The sequence below is a fragment of the Equus przewalskii genome, chromosome 2 (assembly GCF_037783145.1).
Source record: "Equus przewalskii isolate Varuska chromosome 2, EquPr2, whole genome shotgun sequence".
In the NCBI taxonomy this organism is placed as follows: Eukaryota; Metazoa; Chordata; class Mammalia; order Perissodactyla; family Equidae; genus Equus; species Equus przewalskii.
The window spans coordinates 113,746,675-113,769,059 of record NC_091832.1 but is presented as its reverse complement, the minus strand read 5'-3'; the positions used below and the strand labels follow the sequence as shown (position 1 = coordinate 113,769,059).

The 22,385-nt window shown below is 40.6% G+C and overlaps 1 protein-coding gene across 3 annotated transcripts in view; it reads left to right on the top strand.

Moving 5' to 3' along the window:
- The first annotated feature begins 2,869 nt into the window (after positions 1-2,869).
- The window catches only part of ALPK1 (alpha kinase 1), a 106,285-nt gene continuing 86,769 nt past the window's right edge, over positions 2,870-22,385 (top strand). For 2 of the 3 annotated variants that reach the window (XR_011537283.1, XM_070609374.1), the window contains exon 1: positions 2,870-3,000. The gene's annotated coding sequence lies outside the window, so the exon portion shown is untranslated. The remainder of the gene's footprint in view (positions 3,001-22,385) is intronic. The other variant, XM_070609375.1, reaches the window with a different exon arrangement.

Here is a 22,385-nt window from a genome sequence, read left to right as displayed (position 1 = left end):
CAGGCCCACAGGGTCCCACAAATATTTCTTTCCTTTCCTTTTGATTTCCACTGTTGCTCTCATTAGTTAAGCCCAGTCATCACCTCTCTCCAGACCGTTGCACTAGTCTTCCAACTCATTTTCCAGTCTTGCCTTCTAATCCATCCACTACCATGATCTCTGCCGGGTACAAACCTTGTTCCATAATCCAACCTTCTAACTACGATGAGTGTTCTTTCTAAAATAATTACACTATTTTATTACTATATTCCTTAAATTTTTATATGATTCCCCAGTGCTTTCTTTTTTTTTTTAATAGATTTCAGTTCTGATTTTTGTGTGTGTGTATGTGAGGAGATTGGCCCTGAGCTAAAATCTGTTGCCAATCTTCCTTTTTTTTTTTTTTTGCCTCCCAAAGCCCCAGTACATAGTTGTATATTTTAGTAGAAGGTCATTCTACTTCCTCTGTGTGGGATGCTGCCACACCATGGCTTGATGAGGGGTGCAGAGGTCCGGGCCCAAGATCCAAACCAGTGAACCCTGGGCCACTGAAGCAGAATGCACAAACTTAACCACTCTGCCACGGGGGCTGGCCCCTCCCTGGTGTTTTCAAGACAAAAGTCCAAATTCCTTAGAATGATACACAGAGCTCTCATATTATGAGCTAACTCCTACTTTTCCAGCTAATCTCTAGCCATATCTCCACCAATCCATCTATCACGGCGATTGCCTTGAGGGTATTGCTTATGTGGTCAGTCTGAATCCAGGGCACCAATGGAGCACTTGGCACAAAATAAATGCTCTGAACGTGCTATTTGAATGAATTAATGATATCAGCTTATTTCAGCGATTTATGTTCCATATTATAATACCTAGGGTATACATCTCAATCACTGACAATAGTTGAGGCTTGTGTTATTAGATTTCCATCTCAAGGAACTTTTATCTTTGAAATCTTTCTAAAGCTCAACATTGTGATTATAAATGAGACAGTGCATCTTTACGTTCCACGGCTCTGGGAATTCTAGCGGGAATCCCTCCCTATTGGAGACAGACTTAACTCTTGTCCAAATGGTACGGAAGATGAAAGTCTCCTTATTGTATTCCTCCATAAGAATGGTAGCACTGTCAGTACCCTTTTTTCTCTCTACATTCCCAACTATCCAGTGCCCTCTTTTAGGCTCTAGAATATTCAGTCCTTCCTCTAAAGCACTGAATTTCTAACATTTTTCTCACCTACCCTCAAACAAAATTTTACAAAAACAATAACTGTCTCACACATTTTAAAGTTGCTATTCATCTTTTATCATAACTTTAAATAGTTGCAAAGGATATAAATCAGATATTTAATAACTCTTTAGATGTATCCAATAAAAATTATACGTGCTAGTGATTTGATGCCCCCTGTCATCCATTTAAAAACACACATACAAGTTCTTGTATATGTACAAGTTTAACAACTGGAAATTTTATATTATTCCCTTATCTCCTTAAACATCTATTTCCATTCCACTTCCTCCATAGAATTTTCTCCTAATATTAAGTAGTTTATTTGCTTGAAAGTTTTATTTATCATATTTCTTTATAATATAAACATGTGGATACTGAAATTAAACATTTTTATTTCCTCTAGCCATACATTTTAACCATTAAATTTTTAAAAATAAGGAATTATCCAAGAATTATGAATTCATAATGGATTATAAAGTCAAAAATAAATGATATATTTTGATGAATAGCTATTAAACAGAATGAAATTTTATGGAAAATGCATTTCTCAATGAGATTTATGAGGTTTTAAAAAATTGGTTCATGGATGAACGTTACTGACAGCTGGAATAAAACAGCATCCCACAAAAACACATACATGGAAAAGAGAAAGTCTTCACATAAACAACTGGAGATAAAAAGAGTTTTGTTACAGCAAAGTCATTTGCTTATTTGAGCTTCTTCTAAGGTCATATATTAAGAATTATGTATGATCTATGGTAAAAATTTTTTAAGTGGTCTAAATACTGAGTATTTAGTACTCTAGTACTAGTATAAATACTGAGTGGCTGAATGCTTGAGTGTTTCCTTTTTCTATTTTGCTGGAAAGTAGAGTTGCAAACCATTCGACTTGCCAAAGGATTTGTTACCCACTTATTAGATTCATTCACTTTCCCAGTTTTGGGGGAATATACCCCAAAGGCTTTGCCCAGACTTATCAAATTACTACTAATGAAATCTCTTCCTCCTTCCCCCAGGAGGACACTTCCCTAACCCAGCAGGCTCAGAAAGAATTGAGAAAACTAAAATATTGTTGACTTCAATGACTTTTCCAAGAAAATGTCATCAAAGATTTAAAAATCTTTTCATGTACTTTTGATATTTTTTGTCAAAATTTGTAGCTGCAGATTTCAATTGTTCAATCAATGGACGGTGTCCACCATGTAACACAAGTAGACAGTGCTCGTGTCAAACCAATCCACCTAATGAGATTTTCTATGAGGAAAAATTTAACGTCATTTTTCAATTCAAAGAAGCCTCTTAGCATATGTGTCCTTGTGACAACAGCTCGCTTTTCCACTCTAATTCTAAAATAGATGGAGTGCTGAATGGAGCCTTAACATGAGTGTGTCTTTTAGCAATAGATCTAAACAATGTCATGCTATTGCTTCTTACTGACATTGTCTTTCCCTGCTTCTGAGGGGACTGAATCTCCTTTCTGACTTAGTCCAAACATGATTTTCTTGCACTTTCTTTAAAAGAAGGATACTTTCTGTGGTAATACCTTTCACCAAAGCGGTTCCTAAAGGGGTGTGTCTTGTGGTGGGAACTACTGAAAGTCCCGGTGGGTGTTGAATTACACAGTCATATTCCGAGATAGTGACAGGCTTGGTTTTCTTTCAAATTCCTGCTTCCTGTAACTGAGGCCGTTTATAAGAAACAGGACATTTCAGGGAAGTGGTGCTAGAATGAACGTTTTTCAGAGTTAGATTTGCTGATCTAAAAGTGTCTTTCCTCTTCTTCAAGATACAGGTGAGTGTCCACCTTTAAATGACAAAACGCAGTAGCTGTGGGTACAAAAGAAGGCATGATGTATGAGGAGGGATTTTCTCTTAAATTGTGACCCTGTTTCCACCTCCTGATCTTGCCTATATTTAAATAAATTTAAAACTTTCAGAATATTTTCACTTCTAGAAACTCCACAGAAAGGGGACAGGCGGGGGCAGGGAACTACCTACAACATTAAATTTAGGTTATTATGAAGAGGACAAAAGGAACCAGCTTTTAGAAGGTTTTAATAACAAAGTCCTTACGTGACGGGGCTAGCTAGACCTGCTAGTGAACATCTGGCTTTATTTGTCACTGAATTGAGGTTTGATTAAAGCCTTAAAGGAGCCAGGATTACTTGTGTGAAAAATCAACCCTACGACTTTTGCCTGGAGTACATAGGTAGTGATAACAGAAATCTATCTCTTTAGTGATGGCCTCAACAATTTTGCCAGGAAACAGGCAGATAAGGCTTGAGTATTATTTTTCTCATCTGAGAAGAACTGGCAGGAATTCTGGGTGTGGAGAACCGTAGAGAGAAAGCACTTAAAAAATTAAATTCTTTGTGCTTCTATTTCAAAGGGTCCTTTCGTTAACCAATTTTGGCATTTGAACTTCTGGCTCTCGATTGCTTTGGAAAGCCACAAATTAGAGCCTTTAGAATTGTTTGGGATTCGAAGCTGGGTGAGGGTGCAGAGACGCAGGATCAGAAGAGAGGGGACTTGATGTCACAACATAATGGCACCTCTGTTCTTAGTATTTGCTTCTACCTCCCCTGCCTTTTCTTTTCTTTTGACTTAGTGCAGCTAGTACTCTTGTGAGAAACAATACCTACCTTTGGTTGGCTGATACCTCATGGTTAAGAACCTTTTTAATTCCTTACACGTACTCACCGTTGCTCTACAAGTCTATACATGATGCTCCAGCGTAATCTCCGTGCTCTGTCGTTTCTCCTCTTTCCTCCTTGGCCTGAGATACGACTGAACTGTCCAGAGCACTAGTAATTGTACCAGGGAAGCTCTGTGCCCCTAAGTCTAGGTGGTGTGTCAGCAAATTACATGTCTGTACAGTGTGTATGATTTTGGGTGCTGGTGGGTGTAGGTTAATTTACCGCTTGAGAGACGCTCCAGACCTAAACAAATGCTAAGTCTTTATATCCACTGACCAAAATAACTTACTTTTCTCTTCCCACTTCCTCCTTCCAAACTCTGTCAATCTGCAGCTTCAAGAGAAACAAAATACTAAAAATTATTCTCACGATAGTTTACTCTCTGCTTCAAATATCTTTCGAGTCTTTGATGAGTCCTCCCAGTTCTTCTCCCAACAGGAATTTTATTGTATCCTCCACTTGCACGAGTAAAAAGCCGATAATTAAACTTAAAAAATATATATTTTAAAATAAAAAAGCCATAAGTAAGTCAGGATGGATATTAAAAAGTCTCATATAAAAATAATACTGTGTAATGAGCTTGCCTGACATGTTAAGCTGTAACAATCTCCCCTTAAGTGCTATGTGATCTCAGTTTGGGCTTAAAACCTGGAATTTTCCTTAAGGTTAAGTGTGTGCATTTCCAAATATTTCTGAAATCCCATGGCTCCTTCTGTTCCAAAAGAATTTCACTGGCCACTTTCTCCGAACACAGCACATGTACTACCTTTATTGTCCTTTAGTTTATTTTAGAGAATAATGGCTTTTTAGTATAAAATCTTCATCGTAAATGCTTTTCTTTCCTGAAATTTTAAGTGTCTACAGGTTGAAAAACTCTTACAAGAACGTGCGTTCCAGCTTTTGTTGTGAACTCATTCCGTATTTTTGTTACTGAGTTTGTTGCCTCTCTCTATGGGGACTCTTTCTTTCTTGTTATTGACAGTGGCATCTATTTTTGCAATGTGTTGTGATTTGCTTTGTTTGTGGAGTTCTGTGGGATAGACAAATTGAAAAGGAAGAATATTATCTTGTGCTCTCATTCTGCTATGTCTGAAGAACAGAAAGAGACAATCGTAGCTTAGATAGTCATTATATGTGAATGCAATTTTCCCAAAGTATGTTATACCAACTGCTGATTTTAGGTAACACACGTCCAAACTTTGAAAACTAGAGTTATGCGTTTAGTCTAATGTGAAATAAAAATATAATTAGCTTGTAAAACCTATGATTTCATGGATATTACTACTCAGGAAGATGCTAAGTAAAAAGAAAGTGAACCAATTTACTATTGACTTTAAGGAAATGATTAAATAAATAATATTACAGGCAATATGCAGCTTTGGTAAAAAATTGTGAAGGCAGCATGTAAATGGCTAAAGTTTTGGAAGTGTTACACTAATGTGTTTGAGAAGTGAATATTTTCTGAACCAGTGCAGTGTCTTTGAACTTCACCTGTCCTTGGCTATGGAGCTCAACGGATAACACAATCTGTCAAATTTCTTAAATATAGAACATACAAAATATTTGATAGATAAAGAAATGCTTTATTAAACTTTTTTGGATGTCTATTAGGACTATTTTTAAATTTTACTTATTTATTTATTTATTTTTATGAAGGTCATAATGGTTTATAACATTGTGAAATTTCAGGTCTCTGTAATTATTTATCAGTTTCTGTAATGAACTGCCTCCTGCTTACCACCAGTAGTCTAATTTTTATCCGTCACCATATATATGTGCCCCTTTACCCCTTTTGCCCACCCTCAATGCTCTTCCCCTCTGGGAACCACTAATCTGTTCTCTTTACTCATGTGTTTGTTTGGAAGGGACTTTAGAGAACTTAACAAAACCCCCTAATTCTAGACATGAAGAAATTAAGGTCTAGCAGGGAGAGGGGACTTGCATAAGTTCACACAGCTGGTTTATGACAGATCCAGGATTAGAACCCAGGTCTCCAAGTATGCGATGAATGGAAAGAGCCCTCGCCTGGCAGCAGGAGACTTACTGTGCAGTTGAGATCCAACATGAGGTGAACAGATCACAGAGTGCGGGGAATTCAAGAACAGGCAGTATTTAAAGATCTAAGAAGCCAAGGAAGTAGGACTCTCCTCCCCACCCTAAATGACACTCTCAATCTATTCACCAAAGCTATATAATGATAGTTAATAATAACTTTATAGGTATCCATTATTCATTAATACATACTTATTGTGCACGTGCACGTTCTGTACAGCAGTCTTTTTGCTTTCGGGTTTATGTACATTATCTTATTTAATACTCACGATAGTTTTGTGAGTCAGGTACTATTATTAGCAGCGTTTGCTCAATAAATGGTAATAATTATTATTTCTACCTCTTTGCTATTGTGGGGGACTGGTCTTGGCCACGCCAAGATATGTCTCTTTGGCATGAGGATTATTTGAGGCTGAGTGCTTTTGATAAACTGGGACAGGGAAGGAGGCTCTGAGGAGTGGAACTTGCTTGCCCTTTGTTAGGAGACATTTACATTTATAAAGGAACTCTCCATCTGTAAAGGTGCCTCCCTCTCTGTACCAGGAAGAAGAAAGGGGATGACCTTCTCTCTAGAAACTCTTAATCAATGCCAAAGGCAAGGACTTAAATCTGCATTTTGCTTACTGTACTTGTGTGGTAATCTCCCATGATCGACTCCCCCTCCACCCCCAACATCCTCCTTTCTCGTTAGCTGAGATGATACTTAAGGTGAGGGCTTCAGCCATTTTGGCAAGTTGCTCAGCTTGCCTGAGCCTCTCCCATGTATACATGTTATAAAGCTTTGTTTAATTTTCTCCTGCTATTCTGTCTCATGTGAATTTAATTCGTTCTCCGGCCTGACAAACCCACAAAAGGTAGAGGAAATGTCTTCCTCCCCTACACTATGCTAAGCTATTAGCATGATTCCGTGACTCTACCTCACGCTATCTACTTCCTCCATCTCTGATTCCAGTCATTTACTAGAACTGTACTGATCGTCTGGTCACCTCTCCTTTGAGTGAGATGACATACCTGCCAGACCACTCCACTGAAACCTTCCTTGTCAAAGTCACTGATAAACTCTACATTGCTAAATGCAATGGTCAATTCTCACTCCTCGTCTTAGTTGACCTTCCAGCAGCATGTGACACAGACCCTCCCTCCTCCATTGCCTTCCAGGACACGGCACTCTCTTGGTTTTCCTCCTGCCTTACTGATCACTCCTTCTCAGCCTTTTTGTCTGGTTCCTCCTCCTCTTCTAGACGCCATTATGTTAGTCTCGGGGTCTCTTCCCTTCTCCATCTAAATCCACTCCTTGGCGATTTCATTCAGTTCATGGTTCTAAACACTACGTATTGGTTGACAATCACCAAATTTCTATCTCCAGTCCAAACCTCTCTCTTGAACTTTTCAGATGCATATTTTCAACTGTTTATTTGATATCTGCACTTGGTATCCAATAAGCATCACATTCTCACCATGTCCATATTGGACTCCTGATCTCCTCAGTTCATGACTCCACCTTTCTGGGAGAGTGAAAGGAAAGGCCAACTCTTAGGAGAGAAGTGCATCCAGAAGAGGCTGAGTGGGAACAGACAGGGTGAGCTGAGGGGATACAGCTCTTGGAAAAACTTTGGCCAGGGAGATTCCTTGGTTCCCTCATGTCCACCCAGCCTTTCACTTTGTGTACATGCAGCTGCAGCCTAAAAAGCTTTTCCTCTGACAACTGTGACTCGGGGGAATGCCCGTGTTGAGACACTGTGGGACTTCTGAAATCTATCTATTGTATAATAGGTGATGCTTTCCTGTTCTTTCACTGTGACTTCCTTCTTCATACATGGTGGCTGCTGGCTTTCGAGTGAGAGGTATTACCAGCCTACTGGATGCTTGAGCCCATAGGCTCAATCAAGAAGTATTTAAAGCATAAAAGTCTTGAAGATTGTGCCATAGATATCTCTGATATATTTTTTAGGAATCTAGAGTTTTGAAGCATTTTACCATTCTGAGAGCAAAACAGTATTATTGTAGAAAATTTAGAGAAAAAATATGACAAAAAAGAAAGGATTACCCGTAGTCCCACTAAGACATAAGCACAATAAATATTTTGATATCATTGTTTCTCTGCATAGTTATAATATTTATAATGACAAAGTTTTAAAAAGTGTAAGTTTTCAAAATTTAACTAGCTGTAATTTGACTATAATTGAGCAGTCTGATTTTTGCCTCTCAATTGAGATGCCTAGGTGTATTCAGAAGTGATTTAGCAAAACATTGTACATATTTTGGTGGCACTTCTTTCACTCATGCCACAGTCAGGCCCTTTTGGAAAGACAAGGTCAGGCTGAATTAGGTTTATACCAAATGGCTTCCTCATATTCTCCAATATATCCTATTGCTTGCCATTTTTATTTGTCAAGACCAAAAGAGATTTGTCCCGTGTCAAATTTTTCCCTTGTCAAGCACTTTGGACACCATCTGGTCTGCCTTGATGTGACATTCCTCCCCCTTGTGTATCTAAAGTAACGGACAGTGATGACCAATTGTAACTTCACTCTCACGTGGGACTCAGGAATGTGAACTTCCTCTTTTCTTGACCGGATGTTTCTGATAGCAAGCATAAAACAATGCCTATGGCATAATGCGGGAAAAAAAGGGTAGAGATCATTCCTTATTCTGCCTATTCTCTTATTATAATAAAGTCCTCTGTATTTAATGTGTTTTTTTCCTAACTAGAAAGTTCTTCTAAATCAGAAGTGGATTTAAATCTAGTGAACACAGATTTTGGGGTAAGTTTTCATTATGAGACTTTTGAACTAAATACTCTTTTCCTAATTATATAGTTATACATAGTTTTGGTAGAAAATATGAAAAGAAGGGGGAAAATAATCAAAAAGTATTACTTAGAGGCAAAGACTTAATATTTTGGTGTATTTCTTTCTGTTTATTTTCCACTTATTTTTTAAATTGTGGTAAAATACACATAAAATTGACCATCATGACCATTTTTAAGTGTACACTTTAGTGGTGTTAATTTACTTGCACATTATTGTGCTGCTGTCACTCCCATCCGTCCACGGAATTCTTTTCATCTTGCAAAACTGGAACTCTGTAGCATTGAGCAGTAACTCTCCATTCCTCCCTCCCCAGCCCTTGGCACCCACCATTCTACTTTCTGTCTCTATGAATTTGACCACTCTAGGTACTTCATATAAGTGGAAGCATGCAATATTTGTCCTTTCGTGACTGGCTTATTTCACTTAGTATAATGTCCACAAAGTTCATCCATGTTGTAGCATTTGTTGAAATTTTCTTTTTAAGGCTGAATAATATTCCATTATTGTTTGGTATGGATATGCCACGTTTTGTTTACCCTCTCATCTGTCGATGGACACATAGGTTGCTTCCACCTTTTGGCTATTATAAATTGCTGTTATGAACATAGTGTACAAATATCTCTTCAAATCCCTGCTTTCAATTATTTTGAGCATATACTCAGAAGCGGAATTGCCGGATCATACCTTAACTCTATTTTCAATTTTTTGAGGAACCACCATACTGTTTTCCATAGCAGCTACACCGTTCTATATTCCAACCAACAGTGTGCTACGGTTCCACAATTTCTCCACATCCTGGCCAACACTTTATTGTCTGGGGTTTTTTTTCATAGTAGCCATCATAATGAGTGTGAGATGGTATCTTATTGTGATTTTTATCTGCATTCCCTTAATAATCAGTGATGTTGAGCACCTTTTCATAGGCTTATTGACCATTTGTATCTTCTTTGGAGAAACATCTATCCAAGTGCTTTGATTATTTTTTTAATCAGGTTGTGTATATTTTTGTTGTTGAGTGGTAAAAATTCTTTATATATTCAGGATATTAACTCCTTATTAGCTATATTGTTTGCAAATATTTTTTCTTTCCAAGGGTTTCCTTCTCACTCTGTTTATTGTGTCCTTTGATGCAAAGAAGTTTTTAATTTTGATGCAGTCCAATTTATCTATTTGTTCTCTTGTTGCTTGCGCTTTTGATGCCATGTGCAAGAAATCATTGCAAAATCCAATGTCATGAAGATTTCCCTTTATGTTTTCTTCTAAGAGTTTTATAGTTTTAGCTCTTATTTTTTTTTAGTTAATTTTTGTTTATGGTAAGGGTCCAACTTAATTCTTTTGCACATGGATATCCAATTTTCCCACTATCGTTTATTGAAAAGACTGTCCTTTCCTCATTGAATGGTTTTGCCACCCTGTTGAAAATCATTTGACTACATATGTGAGAGTTTATTTCTGGGCTCTCTGTTCTATTCCGTTGGTCTATGTGTCTGTCTTTATCCCAGTTCCACACTGTTCTGATCACTATCGCTTTGTGGTAAGTTTCAAAATGAGGAAGGATGAGGCCTCCAAATTTGTTCTTCTTTTTCAAGATTATTTTGTCTACTTATGGTCCCTTGAGCTTTCACTTTCTTTTTTCGCTTTGCATCATTCCCATGGGGAAGTGGTGTGAGCTCCACCTCCCAGGTTGCCTTCAACATTTACGACCTGGCACAGGAGATGGGGTACACGCCGCTAACCGAAATGTGAGCAAAAAACTGTGATAGCAGTGAATTCTGCCAGATGAGAGTCAGGAGAAGCTCTAGAGAGGTGGCATTATAATCTAAGACTTGAAAACTGACAACTTCATTAGGCAAAAATGGGGAAAGCAGCATTCATTCGTTCATTTGTTCGTTTGTTCATTTATCCACTCACAAACCTGCTCTGAGCTTCTGCTGTGTGCTGGTCACAGCCAGCTCCAGCTGTGTGCTAGGGATTTGAAAGAGAATGAAGGAGACACTGATCACCCTCAGGAATCCCAGTCTCTTGGGAGACAGTCAAGCAGCTGACGTATGGCAGAGCTTTGTGCCAAACAAGTGCTGGGGGGCACGATTCCAGGGTCCTAAGGGCAAGCGCACGGTGGCAGGAGCTATGCTGTGTTGCAGCAGTGCTGAGCACAGCAGGTGGACTCTCCATGCCAAGTTCAGACGCTTGGACTTCATCCTATGGGCAACAGCAAGCCAGCAGACATTTCTAAGTAGAGAAGTGGCACAGTACGTTTTGCTTTTAGGAGGCTATCTGGCAGTGCGAGAAGGATGGAGCGTGGGAACAGGGAAAGAGACAGGTGGCAGCAAGACCAGTCTGGAGGCTAATGGTCCAGTCTGGTGATGGAGAGGACCTGGGACAGGCAGCAACAGGAGAGACTGAGAGAACACAGGCCTTCTTTATGAGGAGAAGTTGACAGAATTCGTCAAATGTAGGACGTGTGGTGAGAATACGGTAGGAGTCAAGAGAACAGCCTGAACGAAGCCTCAGGTGACGGATGTGTTCAGGACACTGCATTATTTGCAGGTGAAGGATTGGGGAGCATTTCATAAATAGATAATGTTCCTTTGGATTATCAGTATTTCTTCCACATGTTTAGTCATTCTAAAATACTCTAATAGTTCCATAGATTTTTTTCTTCCAAGTAGCTTAAATATGCTGTGCAATGCTATATACTATTAATTTGGTTGGCAAACTCTCCATAAATAGTACAAGTGTGATTTTTATCGTTGTTATATTGAAACATCATAGATGTTGAGACAACAGACTAGTGAACTTTTTTCTATAATGAAATTCAAAGAGATTAATGAATTTTTACTGGACTTCAAAAAAGATTATTGGTCAGGTAAATAATATGCATCAATATTTTAATGTTTCCCAGAAGTTTTCAATTTCCTTAGGTCATAAATAAGTCTTGTAATTTATTTAGATTTTTTTGTCCTGTAGAGTGCCACATTTGTTTTCATTAGTAAGTAAAAATATACATCTCGTTAAAAGTGATCCCCTCTTATGCCTGTGCTATAACATGCCACCAGAAGAGGGCGGCAGTGAGACGATACAGAACTAATTTACAGGCCCTTAAATTGCAGAAAGGCGGTAAAGACCAGGTGACTGACATAAACTTTTGTTGAGCTGACGTCTTAATTAACTGACTGGTTTTCTGAGCCAGAGACTATGACATAAACGTTGTCACAGAATTTCCAGAAAATCTGATGATGTGATGTCCTTATACTACAATAAGGTAATAAATTTGTGGAAATTTCTGTTAAGGTTGATGAGGATGGACACTAAGAGAAATTCTGAAAACTTGACATCAGTTTCGAGGGAAAACATTAGAGGATGAATTAAAAGTAAGCATGTTTCTTGTCACTTCAAGAGCATAAGCAGAGAATTTAGGTTTGCAGAGACAGTAAAAGGAATCTTATTTTCTTTGAACATTACCGATATTCCTGAAATAAAAAGAGATATTCCGAACTTATCAAATATACAGTAAACAATGCATAGGATTAAGTGATAAGAGAGATTGACCAGAGTCAGCCAATATCTCTTTTTGTAAACATTTAACAACAAATATTTTTTTGAGTACCTCGTATGTGCTTAGAATTATACCAGGTATTGAATATTCCAGGCTATAGAAGGACACTCTACCACAGGGCCCCAAATAAATTAGTTTGAGCTCATTCCCAAAATTAGAAATTAAGTGAAATTGAAAATAGGACTCAAGAACAACTGGTCTTTAAGTTATTAATACTCATTTATATTATGTATTTCCTTTAACAAGAAATAAAATGGATAAGGTAACACTTACAGATTTATGAAAAAAACATTGCAAAAGAGTATTTGAGTATTGATATGCAGCAGTAAAACACGTTGTTAGTCTGAAGTGTGCCTCCCTGACCGTCTCGACTTGACTGACGCCACGTCAGCCCCAACGGCAGCTGAGCATCTGTCCTCACTGGATCCACTCTGACCCCTAGATCCCAAAGCTGAAAAACACTTGTGTAAACATAATCCCCTACCTCATCTTTTCATTCGTCTTCACTGGCATCTCTGACATCCCCGATTCCCAGTTTGCCCAGGCTATGAGCCCACGTCTAGCCCCTATGGCCTTCCTCTGAGTTTAGACCCCTGAGCCAAAAAGGTTATCTATGTTTTTACAAGCACTTTAGACTTGTGTTTTGTTCCTTTGACCTCCATTGTATACAGTTCTCAGATCTGGGCTGAATCATCTCTCCAGGCCAGAGCTGACACTATCTCCAGCTGACTCTGATGGGATCCATTACTGAAGAGCCATAGCTGGGCTCTCAAAGATGCTCATCGATTCTTTTATTCCTCTTTAATTGATTGTCTTTTCAATTCTCCATAGCTCCTGTTTCAATCCAGGCTCCCTCTTTTCAAGCCAAACTCACTCCCATCCCCCCAACCTCCCCTATTTCCGTCTGTTTGACGTAGGATACTGGGCTATCCATGGGGAACTCTCAGATTTTCTCTAAATCATTGGCCATTCTTTCCTCCTTCCCTTCTGCCTCAGAGGAACAATGCTCTGTCTTGTATGCAAGCCCACTCCTGTTTTCTTGAACCAACCCCCTTTTACCTCTTTTGGAATTTTTCTCATTATTCATATCCACCTTCTTTCATCTTTTTTCTTTCTTTCTTTTTTTTTTTTTTTTGCCTTATAACATCTTCTCCTTAGCCTACAAACATGTTTAAATCTAATGATTCTTATGAAACATTCATTTCCCTTGAGACTGTATTCTATCTTTTTCCTTCCCTTCACAGCAGTGCTTCTCAAAACAGCAGTCTATATTTATCCCTTTCATTTCCTGTTTAACATGCATCCATCAACTTCTTCTGATCTGTCCTCTTCTGAAACACCTATTTACAAGAGCAATGAGAATTTCCCAACAACCCAATCTAGTTGCCTCTACCCAGTCTTTACCCTGGGGCTTTGTGTAGAACTTGTGCACCGTGCCACGTCTCTACTTTCCTGGTTCTCAAATTTCTAGCTGCTTCTTGTGCAGATCCCTATTCCACTATTTGGCTCCTGGGTAGAGACATTCTCTAGAAGTTCATGTCTTCATCTCCTACCTTTGCCTCCTTTAATCTCATGTAGTGGCTTCAATGACCACCCCCGTGTGGATGATTCCTCAGTTCATCCCCAGTTCTAATCTGTCTCCTGAATTGAACTCACATTTCCCACCTTGTGTGGAGAGCTGTGTTTCTCTACAAGGTTCCATGGGCACTTTAGACAGGACTGGTCTGAACTCATCATCTCCTAGTGGTGTTACAGACACCCTGGACCACCTGCTGACTCCAGTCATGATGTGCAGGGTCCTCCTGTGCCTTTGCTCTTGATGTGTCTCTGTCTCACCCCTCCTGTCTGAAGTGCATCTCTTCACACCTCATTCCTTGTTCCCCAGACCCTGCCTCTGCCATTTGCCCACTTGTTGGAGTCCTACCCATCCTTCAATGTTCAGCTCATAGTTGGCCTTCTGAACAAACAATAAATTAGCCTAATCTCCTCTTCTCCACTCTTTGCCCATTCTTTGCTTGGAATTCAACTACATCTGATCTCACTCAGTCTTGTGTTTGATACACGTCCGCGTTTGTCCTCTCTATTAAACCCTGAGCCCTAAAAGTGCTGGGACTGTGTCTTTTCATCCTTCTAGCCCCTGCAGACCCTTGCACACAGCAGAAACCTGGAAACTTTGGTTAATTTGCATTCCTGGAAGACAAGTGCCACAAACCTTAATTTTTAAGGATTTTTATTTTTGAAGAGCATGGAATTCATAATATGCAGGCTAAAAATATGGGAGAACGTAGAAAGTAAAAAAACAAATTTATGTCAAATAAAATTGACATTTTTGCCTTTGTTCTATTTCAGTTAAGACAGATTTTTAGGGAATTACATAAAATTTCACTCTGCAAGGGGCTTATTTAGGGATGATAGAATTCTTGGAAATTAAGATTAAGTTTCATGGTCTAAGATTTTATTTTACTTTCCTCAAAATTCCTAAGTTAGCCTGCTACTGTTTCGTGGTTGCTGGCAGAAGACACGAGACTCTTGGGTCAAAGACAAAGGCTTTACTACTCAGAGCACGGCAAGCAGCATGAGCATCATGTTGACATCAGCTCCTCACGTCCTGCAAGTCCCAAAGGAGCGATGCTGAGTGGTCCAGGTGGATGTGAGGGGGCTTGTGTTGCAGCCAAGGAGCACTGAGCTTGAGGAATCCACCGCTTTTATAGCAAGCCTGTTCTTTGTCCCAGAGGGACATTACCTTGTCCTTCAAGATGGCTGCATATACAATCCTGATAACTAGCCCTGGCAAGGAGAGATTAGTCTGGCATTCTCAACGCACCCAGCCAGAACTCGCAGACATGTCCGCAGCCCATGGTGGATTACTTCTCTCAAAAACATTCCATAAGAGTAAGAATTATGGTTATCCTGGCACATCAGAGGGGTTCAATAAATATTTGTCAAGTCAAATTAATTAATGAGAAGAAGGGGGACCACGAGCAACTGAAAAATGTCAAACAGGGTGAATCCCCCGACGGAAAAGTTCCAGATTTCAGACCTGATTCAGGAGGTAGACTCAGAAGCGCATTGAGAACTAGGACTTTGTAGACTACCCGGCTTTGTAACCAATGCAGTTTCTAAAGGCCTTACCCCGGGGCAAGTGAGTCTGGGACTCACGTGCAGAATAATCGCTGATCAAGTCCAAATAGCCCGGGGCAATTCCTGCAGCTCAATTAAAACTGCAGCAACTGCAGCTTTTCACATCCACAGCCTTTTGCCACATACCAAATTTCATTGAAAGTTTTAAAAAAACTTTAGACATTATGCCCATTTGGGAGCTTTTACCAGAAATGATTTTTACTTTCTCAAAATGGTAAGTTAAGCTACAAATCAAAGTAGATTACGGTAACAAATTTGATCAGAATTAAACACTTCCTTAGAAATTTGTAGTTGAACAAATGAAACGTCTTCCCCTCTCAGGATTCTCTTGAAGGAAAGGAATTAGCCTGAGATATCCTGTCTGAGTGAAAAGTTACGTACCTGAGGCATCCAGGTCGGAAGTCCAGAGTCCTGAGGGGATTTATTTTCACACTGAAGATTCTAACACCTGTTTCTCGGGACCGCATCAGCCCTAGTGGCTAAAAACCTTGGGCTACAGTCATACAAAGTTTTACTGTCGCATGTCTCAACTTTCAGCCTCCCCACTCCCCATGTTTTCTGGATGTTTTCCAGCCTTTACGAGCTACTGCTGTGGGTCTCTGCTCTCCATCTGCTGCTCTCGAAATCAGAGACTGATTTTTCTCCAGGGTTCAAATGTTTCAGGCAACCTTAGAGAATCTGAACTTTTAAGCAGCTAGAAGTTTTTCAGATCTTCCAAGGAAAGCCTTGTTTTTAAGATCCATAATGCCCCACCCCCATCCTTCCCCTCCCAAGGAATGTCACCCAGGTTCCCTGAGGCGAGGTTAGAGGGCTTTGGAGTAACCTTCTGTTTCACTCAGACTCAAACCTGTGTCCCCAGATAGGCCATATGTCTGGGAACTCTTCCCGACCTCAAAGTGAGTTCTCAGCCTTCCTGAGGCTCTTTCCTTTTCTGTCCTCAAGTTTGTGGAAACTTTCATCATCCTTCTTGTCTTTGAAAATCTTCCCAGTAGGGATGACCATCATTGCCTTCCCCAGTCAGACCCTCCTTACTACCATCCCATTTTCACAGAATTTGTTGCAGTCTTCCCTCGTGGCCGAGATTGTCCCATGCAGATCCCCGCCCCCCACCCCACCCCCCCCCCCATCACCACCACCAGAGTCATCATTGCTAAACCTGATTGGACCGGGGGTGGAAAGCCCATGCCAGAGGTAACAAGTCATGGGTTGTGCTGAGACTTTCTTTGAACTAAGGATGCTGAGACTGAGATGTTTGATCGAGGGCTTGAATCAGGAGGGCACGTAAAGCTATGTCAAGTGGGTCAGATGGGGATGTTCTACAGGAGGAATGAAGCAGACCTTGTCTGTTCTGCCACCTCTGTACCCTTTCGCCTAGCGTGGCACCTGACAGAGAGTGGGCACTCCGTGAATTTTGATGGAATGCATAATCGGACTGTGGAGTGTGAGAGAGACACAGAGAGAGAGAGAAATTACTACTGCCTCCTACAGCTTTCCGTTTCCTGGCTCTAATGCCTCATGAGGATCTTCTGCATTTCCTGTCCTTATGTCCAGGAGATATCCCTGTGTCCATCCAATAAATTCCCCTTTATGCTAAAGCTAGTTTGGGTGTGTTCCGTTCCTAACAGCTAAATTAAACCTAAGAATCTCTTAATCCAAGGTTCCCAGTCGTCAGTCTCTAAAGTCTTCTTGTCCCCAGGGAGCTATGGTTCGTTATGCAAACCAGACCTCTTGGTGGCGTGTCCAGAAATCACCAAATTCCAGACGTGGGAAAGCCTCCACTTTGCCTAAGTGAATCTCACCTTTTTGGGGACAGGGAAAAGAGTAGAAACCCAAATTCAACCGAAAATTTAAAAATTACCTCCCAAAATAAAGCTTGATGGTTTTCTTAAAAGGTAACCTCTGGAGAAAAATGTAACAAAAACTCCAACTTGAGGATTCTCTTGGAGGGAGGCGCCCGCCCTGGGCCTTGTTGAGTGAATGTGACTTAAAGTCCACGGGGAGGATGAGGTCTCATCAGGAGACACTTGCCTGCCAAGCTGAACTCCAGAAAGAGGAGGAGCAGGTCACAGCTTCACTCTGACCTCTAGAAGCTGTTAGACTAACTGGGGATGCAGGAGACTTCTCTGCAGCTCCTGGCTGCGCCCTCAGTTACCACACAGCACGTCGAGAAGAAAGGTTCTTCTTTCCTGCTCGGTAAAGCACAGGGGCGCAACCCCTGCCTGGGAGGGTCCATGCAGCCCTCAACGGGGGAAGGAGCTGAAGGAGCTGCAGGCAAGCCTTCTACGTCTGAAATATAGAAAATAAAATCCTTGGCGGCAGGAGGCTGGGTTTGTCAAGAGCACAGGTTTGAAGTGAGACAGATCTCCGAACCAGCTCTCCGACTTACTAACTAGCTCTATGTCCTTAGTTAAGCTGCCTAACCTCTCTTACCTCAGATTTCTCATGCACAAAATGAGAATGATAATATTTCATAAATTTGCCCCATTAAATTAGATAATGACTGTGAGTTCCTAGGCCAGTGGTACCAGCAAAGTGCTCAGTAAAGGGTAGGGATGGTTAAGATTGTTAGTGCTTTGTAATACAAGCATTAATGAAAAGCATGTTATCTTTATGTTAACCAGAAGGGAGAATGAATTTTTTTAAAGTTGGGAAATGGCACTGAAACATACACGGACAGTTCCCAACTCACCATGTTTCGACTTCCGAGTTTTTGACTTTATGATGGTGCAAAAGCGATACACATTCAGTGGAAACTGTACTTTGAATTTTGATCTTTTTGCAGACTAGTAACGTGTGGTAGAATCCTCTCTCGTGATGCTGGGCAGTGGCGGCTGCCATAGCTCCCGTCAGCCCTGCGGCCACGAGGGTGAGCAACCGACACACGGACAACCCTACTGTACCCACCCAACCATTCTGTTCTCCCTTTCAGTAGAGTACTCAATCGATTACATGAGGTATTCAACACTTTATCATAAGGCACGCTTTGCGTTAGACGATTTTGCCCAACTGTAGGCTCATGTAAGTGTTCTGAGCGCGTTGAAGGGAGGCAAGGATAAGCTGGGATGTTCGGTAGGGTAGGTGAGTTAAACGCGTCTTCAACTTACAATATTTTCAACTTTTACTACGAGTTTATCAGGACGTAACCCAATCTTGAGTCGAGGAAGATCTGGGTTTATTAGCTCTCCTTTGCTATTACCTTTTTAACATAAATCCCTGTGTGGTAGAGAAGTGTAAAAGAAGACTCCAGTAAATATCTAACAAGACAATAACTCTGCAGTAGATAGCCATCACTTGTGGTATCAGCCAGCAGCGGCATAAACTCCTTAAATTTGAGGCATGCAATCTTCTCAAGACCTTAAAAGCAATTGTAAACTGTGTGACCTGTAGATGGCGAACTTGGCTAGGGTGACACTAAGCCATGGCTACCCAGAGAAGAAAGCAGTGGTTTTTGTTTTGTTGACAGGAAGACTAAATAAAATTGATACATTAATAAAGGCTGTAAACGACACCAAGCCAAAAGAATTCTTTGCTGACACACGGGGTTCCTTCTTCCAAGGGGACTGTCAACCTGTCTGTGGAAGTGAGTCCACCCTCAGTCGCGTGTGCTGTTGGGAGACAGGCTGTGTTAGCTTCTGGTAGAAGTGTTTGGTTGAGCATTCGAGCTGGCTGCTGGTCACTGATACAAGAGAAAGGAAGATCAAGTGGGGAACATGAAGGGATTTTTTGTAAGTCTCTTGAGGGGTGCAGAAATGTTATCTTCTCAGAATATCCGTAGGTAACACTATTTAATTATCTGAACCCATGGTACGTGTCCAAAGTATAATTTGATCTTATATATATTAATTATTTATATAGATCTTTTGATCTATATAAATAATTATATGCTCCCTTGCTCACTGATTGCCACTGTTGAGTGTTTGTTCTGTACACTCCCCAAGGCAATCCTTTAGAGACCAATTACTATCCTTTATTGACATCATTTCACTGGCTGACAGAGATTTCTAGACTACTGCGCTGGGCATTCAGGCCTCCTAAGGGAACTCTCTGGTACTTTGTATAATCTGTGTGCCCTACTGGAGAAACACTTTTTTGTCCTTAAATTTCTACTTTGGGCTACTAGTTTTACCCGCTCAGATCACAACTACATATAATCTGTGAGTTTGTGGGAAGATTAGTGTGACTTTCCAAAAAGGGTCCTGCAGTAGCCTGAGATGTCTTGTGGGTTCTTTCAGTTCTGAAAAGGCCCACAACTCACCCAACATGATAGATTGATGACCTTTTGCTGCATTATAAAGCAGGGTCACTGTCCCCAAAGTGCCTCTCAGCTTGTGGGTCAGGTGAAGGGACATCTTTAGACTTCTATGGTGCCTTGGCTCTGTCATTTTTCACAAGGCTGTAGTTATTGTCTACACATTGGCCTCCCCACAACTATGTGCTTCTAGAGTCAAGAAACAGTAGCATATTTGTCTGTTTATCCTTAAACAGATTGTGTCTGGCACATAGCAGGTTCTTATGAAAATGCTGAATGAATTAAAGAGTAAATATATGTGCTTGAGAAGAACAAGCAGGCAGGAAGGAGGAAAGACCAATTTAGAAAAAAAAAAAAGGAAGATCAGCCAACCACCTATAAGGAATTGTACCTATATTAGACAGATTGATTCCTAAGGTAGAGAAGAAAAGAACAGTAGATTGTGTCCAGCCCAATCCACTTTTTTTTACCAACCAACCTCTCAAGAGGTTGACATAAACTAACGTGCTGTTCACTATTTCCAGTAGAGAACACATCTCGCCAGAGATGACAATGTTTGTGTCCAGCCGACAGCCTTGCCCGTGCCCCATTTCATGTATTTCACATCTTCATCTATTTCAAAACAAAGAGAGTCCCTAGCTCTCATGATGAAGTAACCCTAGTTTTCAGGTAGCTTCTAAAAGCTTCTAAAAGATTGTGGTTACTCTAAGATAAATAGAGAAGTTGTCAGAAAATTCAGAAATTGTAGGATCTTATCTGAGTGGATTTGGATTTATGGACACCCGCTGGTGAAAGGCAGACCCAACAGGGCAAGAATGAGGAACAATCAGATATAAGATCCCAAAAGATAGTGCAAATAAGAGGAGTCACATGTCACCCCAGTGTCACCCATAGAGTTGACAATGGGGCATTTGACATGAAATAATAGAGATAGTCGAGGACCTGTGGATGGTGCACAGTGATGGGGAGTATAGGATGGTCATGTCTGCACATGGTAAGCACTCGATAACTGCTGGTTGAATGGACAGGCCACTGTGTGGCTGCTAAGGGAAGCCATGAACTGCTTCACTAAAGGTAGGGCTTATCTATCTACTTATATATTTACTTAAGTACATATGAAAAGGAGTGGAAGTGACATGCACTATTAACATGTACATAAACCAGTGCAGGAAGACTTAAAGTGAAAAGCACCGATCAGAAACCGTTTAGAAGGAAGAAAGCAACGTCCTGGAAACCTGAGGTGAGTAAATCATTATAATGGGCTTAACGGGTCGCTCTGAGCTTCCAGTCACCCAGTTCAAAAGAGACACGTGCCAGATCGTGCAGTTCTCCGTCGGTAAAGGGAAGTTTACAAATTCATCTGGAAATGCACACTTATTCTTGGGACTTAATTCTAGAAAGAATTTATTGCATGGACACTTAAGAGAAAGAAGAAGACATTTGATAGTTTTGTGAAAGCTACACACATGTTATTCATGGGCTAAACTATAGAAGTAACTGCCATCAATATGCCCTATACGAAATAACAAAGTGACAAGGAGAGGGGGAAAAAAGCAATAGGTTAATGTATGAACATATACACTGCCATGCAAGCAAAACAATATAAATATTACCCGTAATGCCATTTTTGAAACCTGTTATGAGGCTAGATTGATAACTTCCTTCCTGCACTGTCAGTAAAGAGAGGAGGGCAGTGGGAGAGGTTCCACTCCAACTTCTCCCCTATGATTCCTGGACCCATGTGATCTGTCCTTGGGTGAAACAACACCATATATTGCTTATTGATTTGGAGCATATACCATTTTCTCTGGACCAGCCTCCCTACTTCATACAATGTCCTCCAGCTGGCTCTGTAACTAAGTCTTCAATAGACTATTGCAGTGCCTTCTAGACCAGCTACTCCTGGGTTACAGTAGGACCAGTGAATCCTGTGGGAATCTTAAAGCCTCCTTGGCCAGAAGCAATGTGGTATGGATTACTGAGGGTGAATTAAGCTTTCATTAATTCCACAGAAGGTATAGCTAATAGAAGCATCGCAGGGAAGTCAAATCTATATCCAGAACAAATATCCATTCTAGTGAGAGAAACTGCTACCAAGTCCACGATGAAAGGGGTTCAATATAATCAGTCAACAGGAGGCTGGACATGCCCTTCCATCCCCCATACTCGGAGCTGTACGGAGGGCTCAGCATAGGTCTCTGCTGCTGGCATTTGAGGCATTCAATAGCGGTGGTAGCCAGCTCTGCCTTGGTAACGGGAAGTTATTGTGGTTGAGCCAATGGATAACCTCCATCTCTGTCACCAGAGCTGCTTTGTTCTTGAGCTCATTGAGGAATAGTAGTCATTCTGAGGAAAGAGGACAGCCGACCTTTGCAGTGCTGGTCTTCTCACCCATCTGATCACTGAGAGTGTCCTGTGCAGTGAGTCTTTTGGTGAGCACTCACGTGGGGCACAAGTATTCTCACATCATGCACCTCTTTTGAGAAGTCCATACATGCACTTCTACACTAAACCTCCTTGCCATCCAACCTCATTCCTTTCAACTAGCTCACCTTCAAACCTTTAGGATCTATGTATAAATCTTCACTGTGAGTACTTTTCCTTCTAGGCAAAATGTGCAATTAGATGTGCTTCTCAAAGTTCTGCTTGTTGTTCCTAATTTGTCTTTCT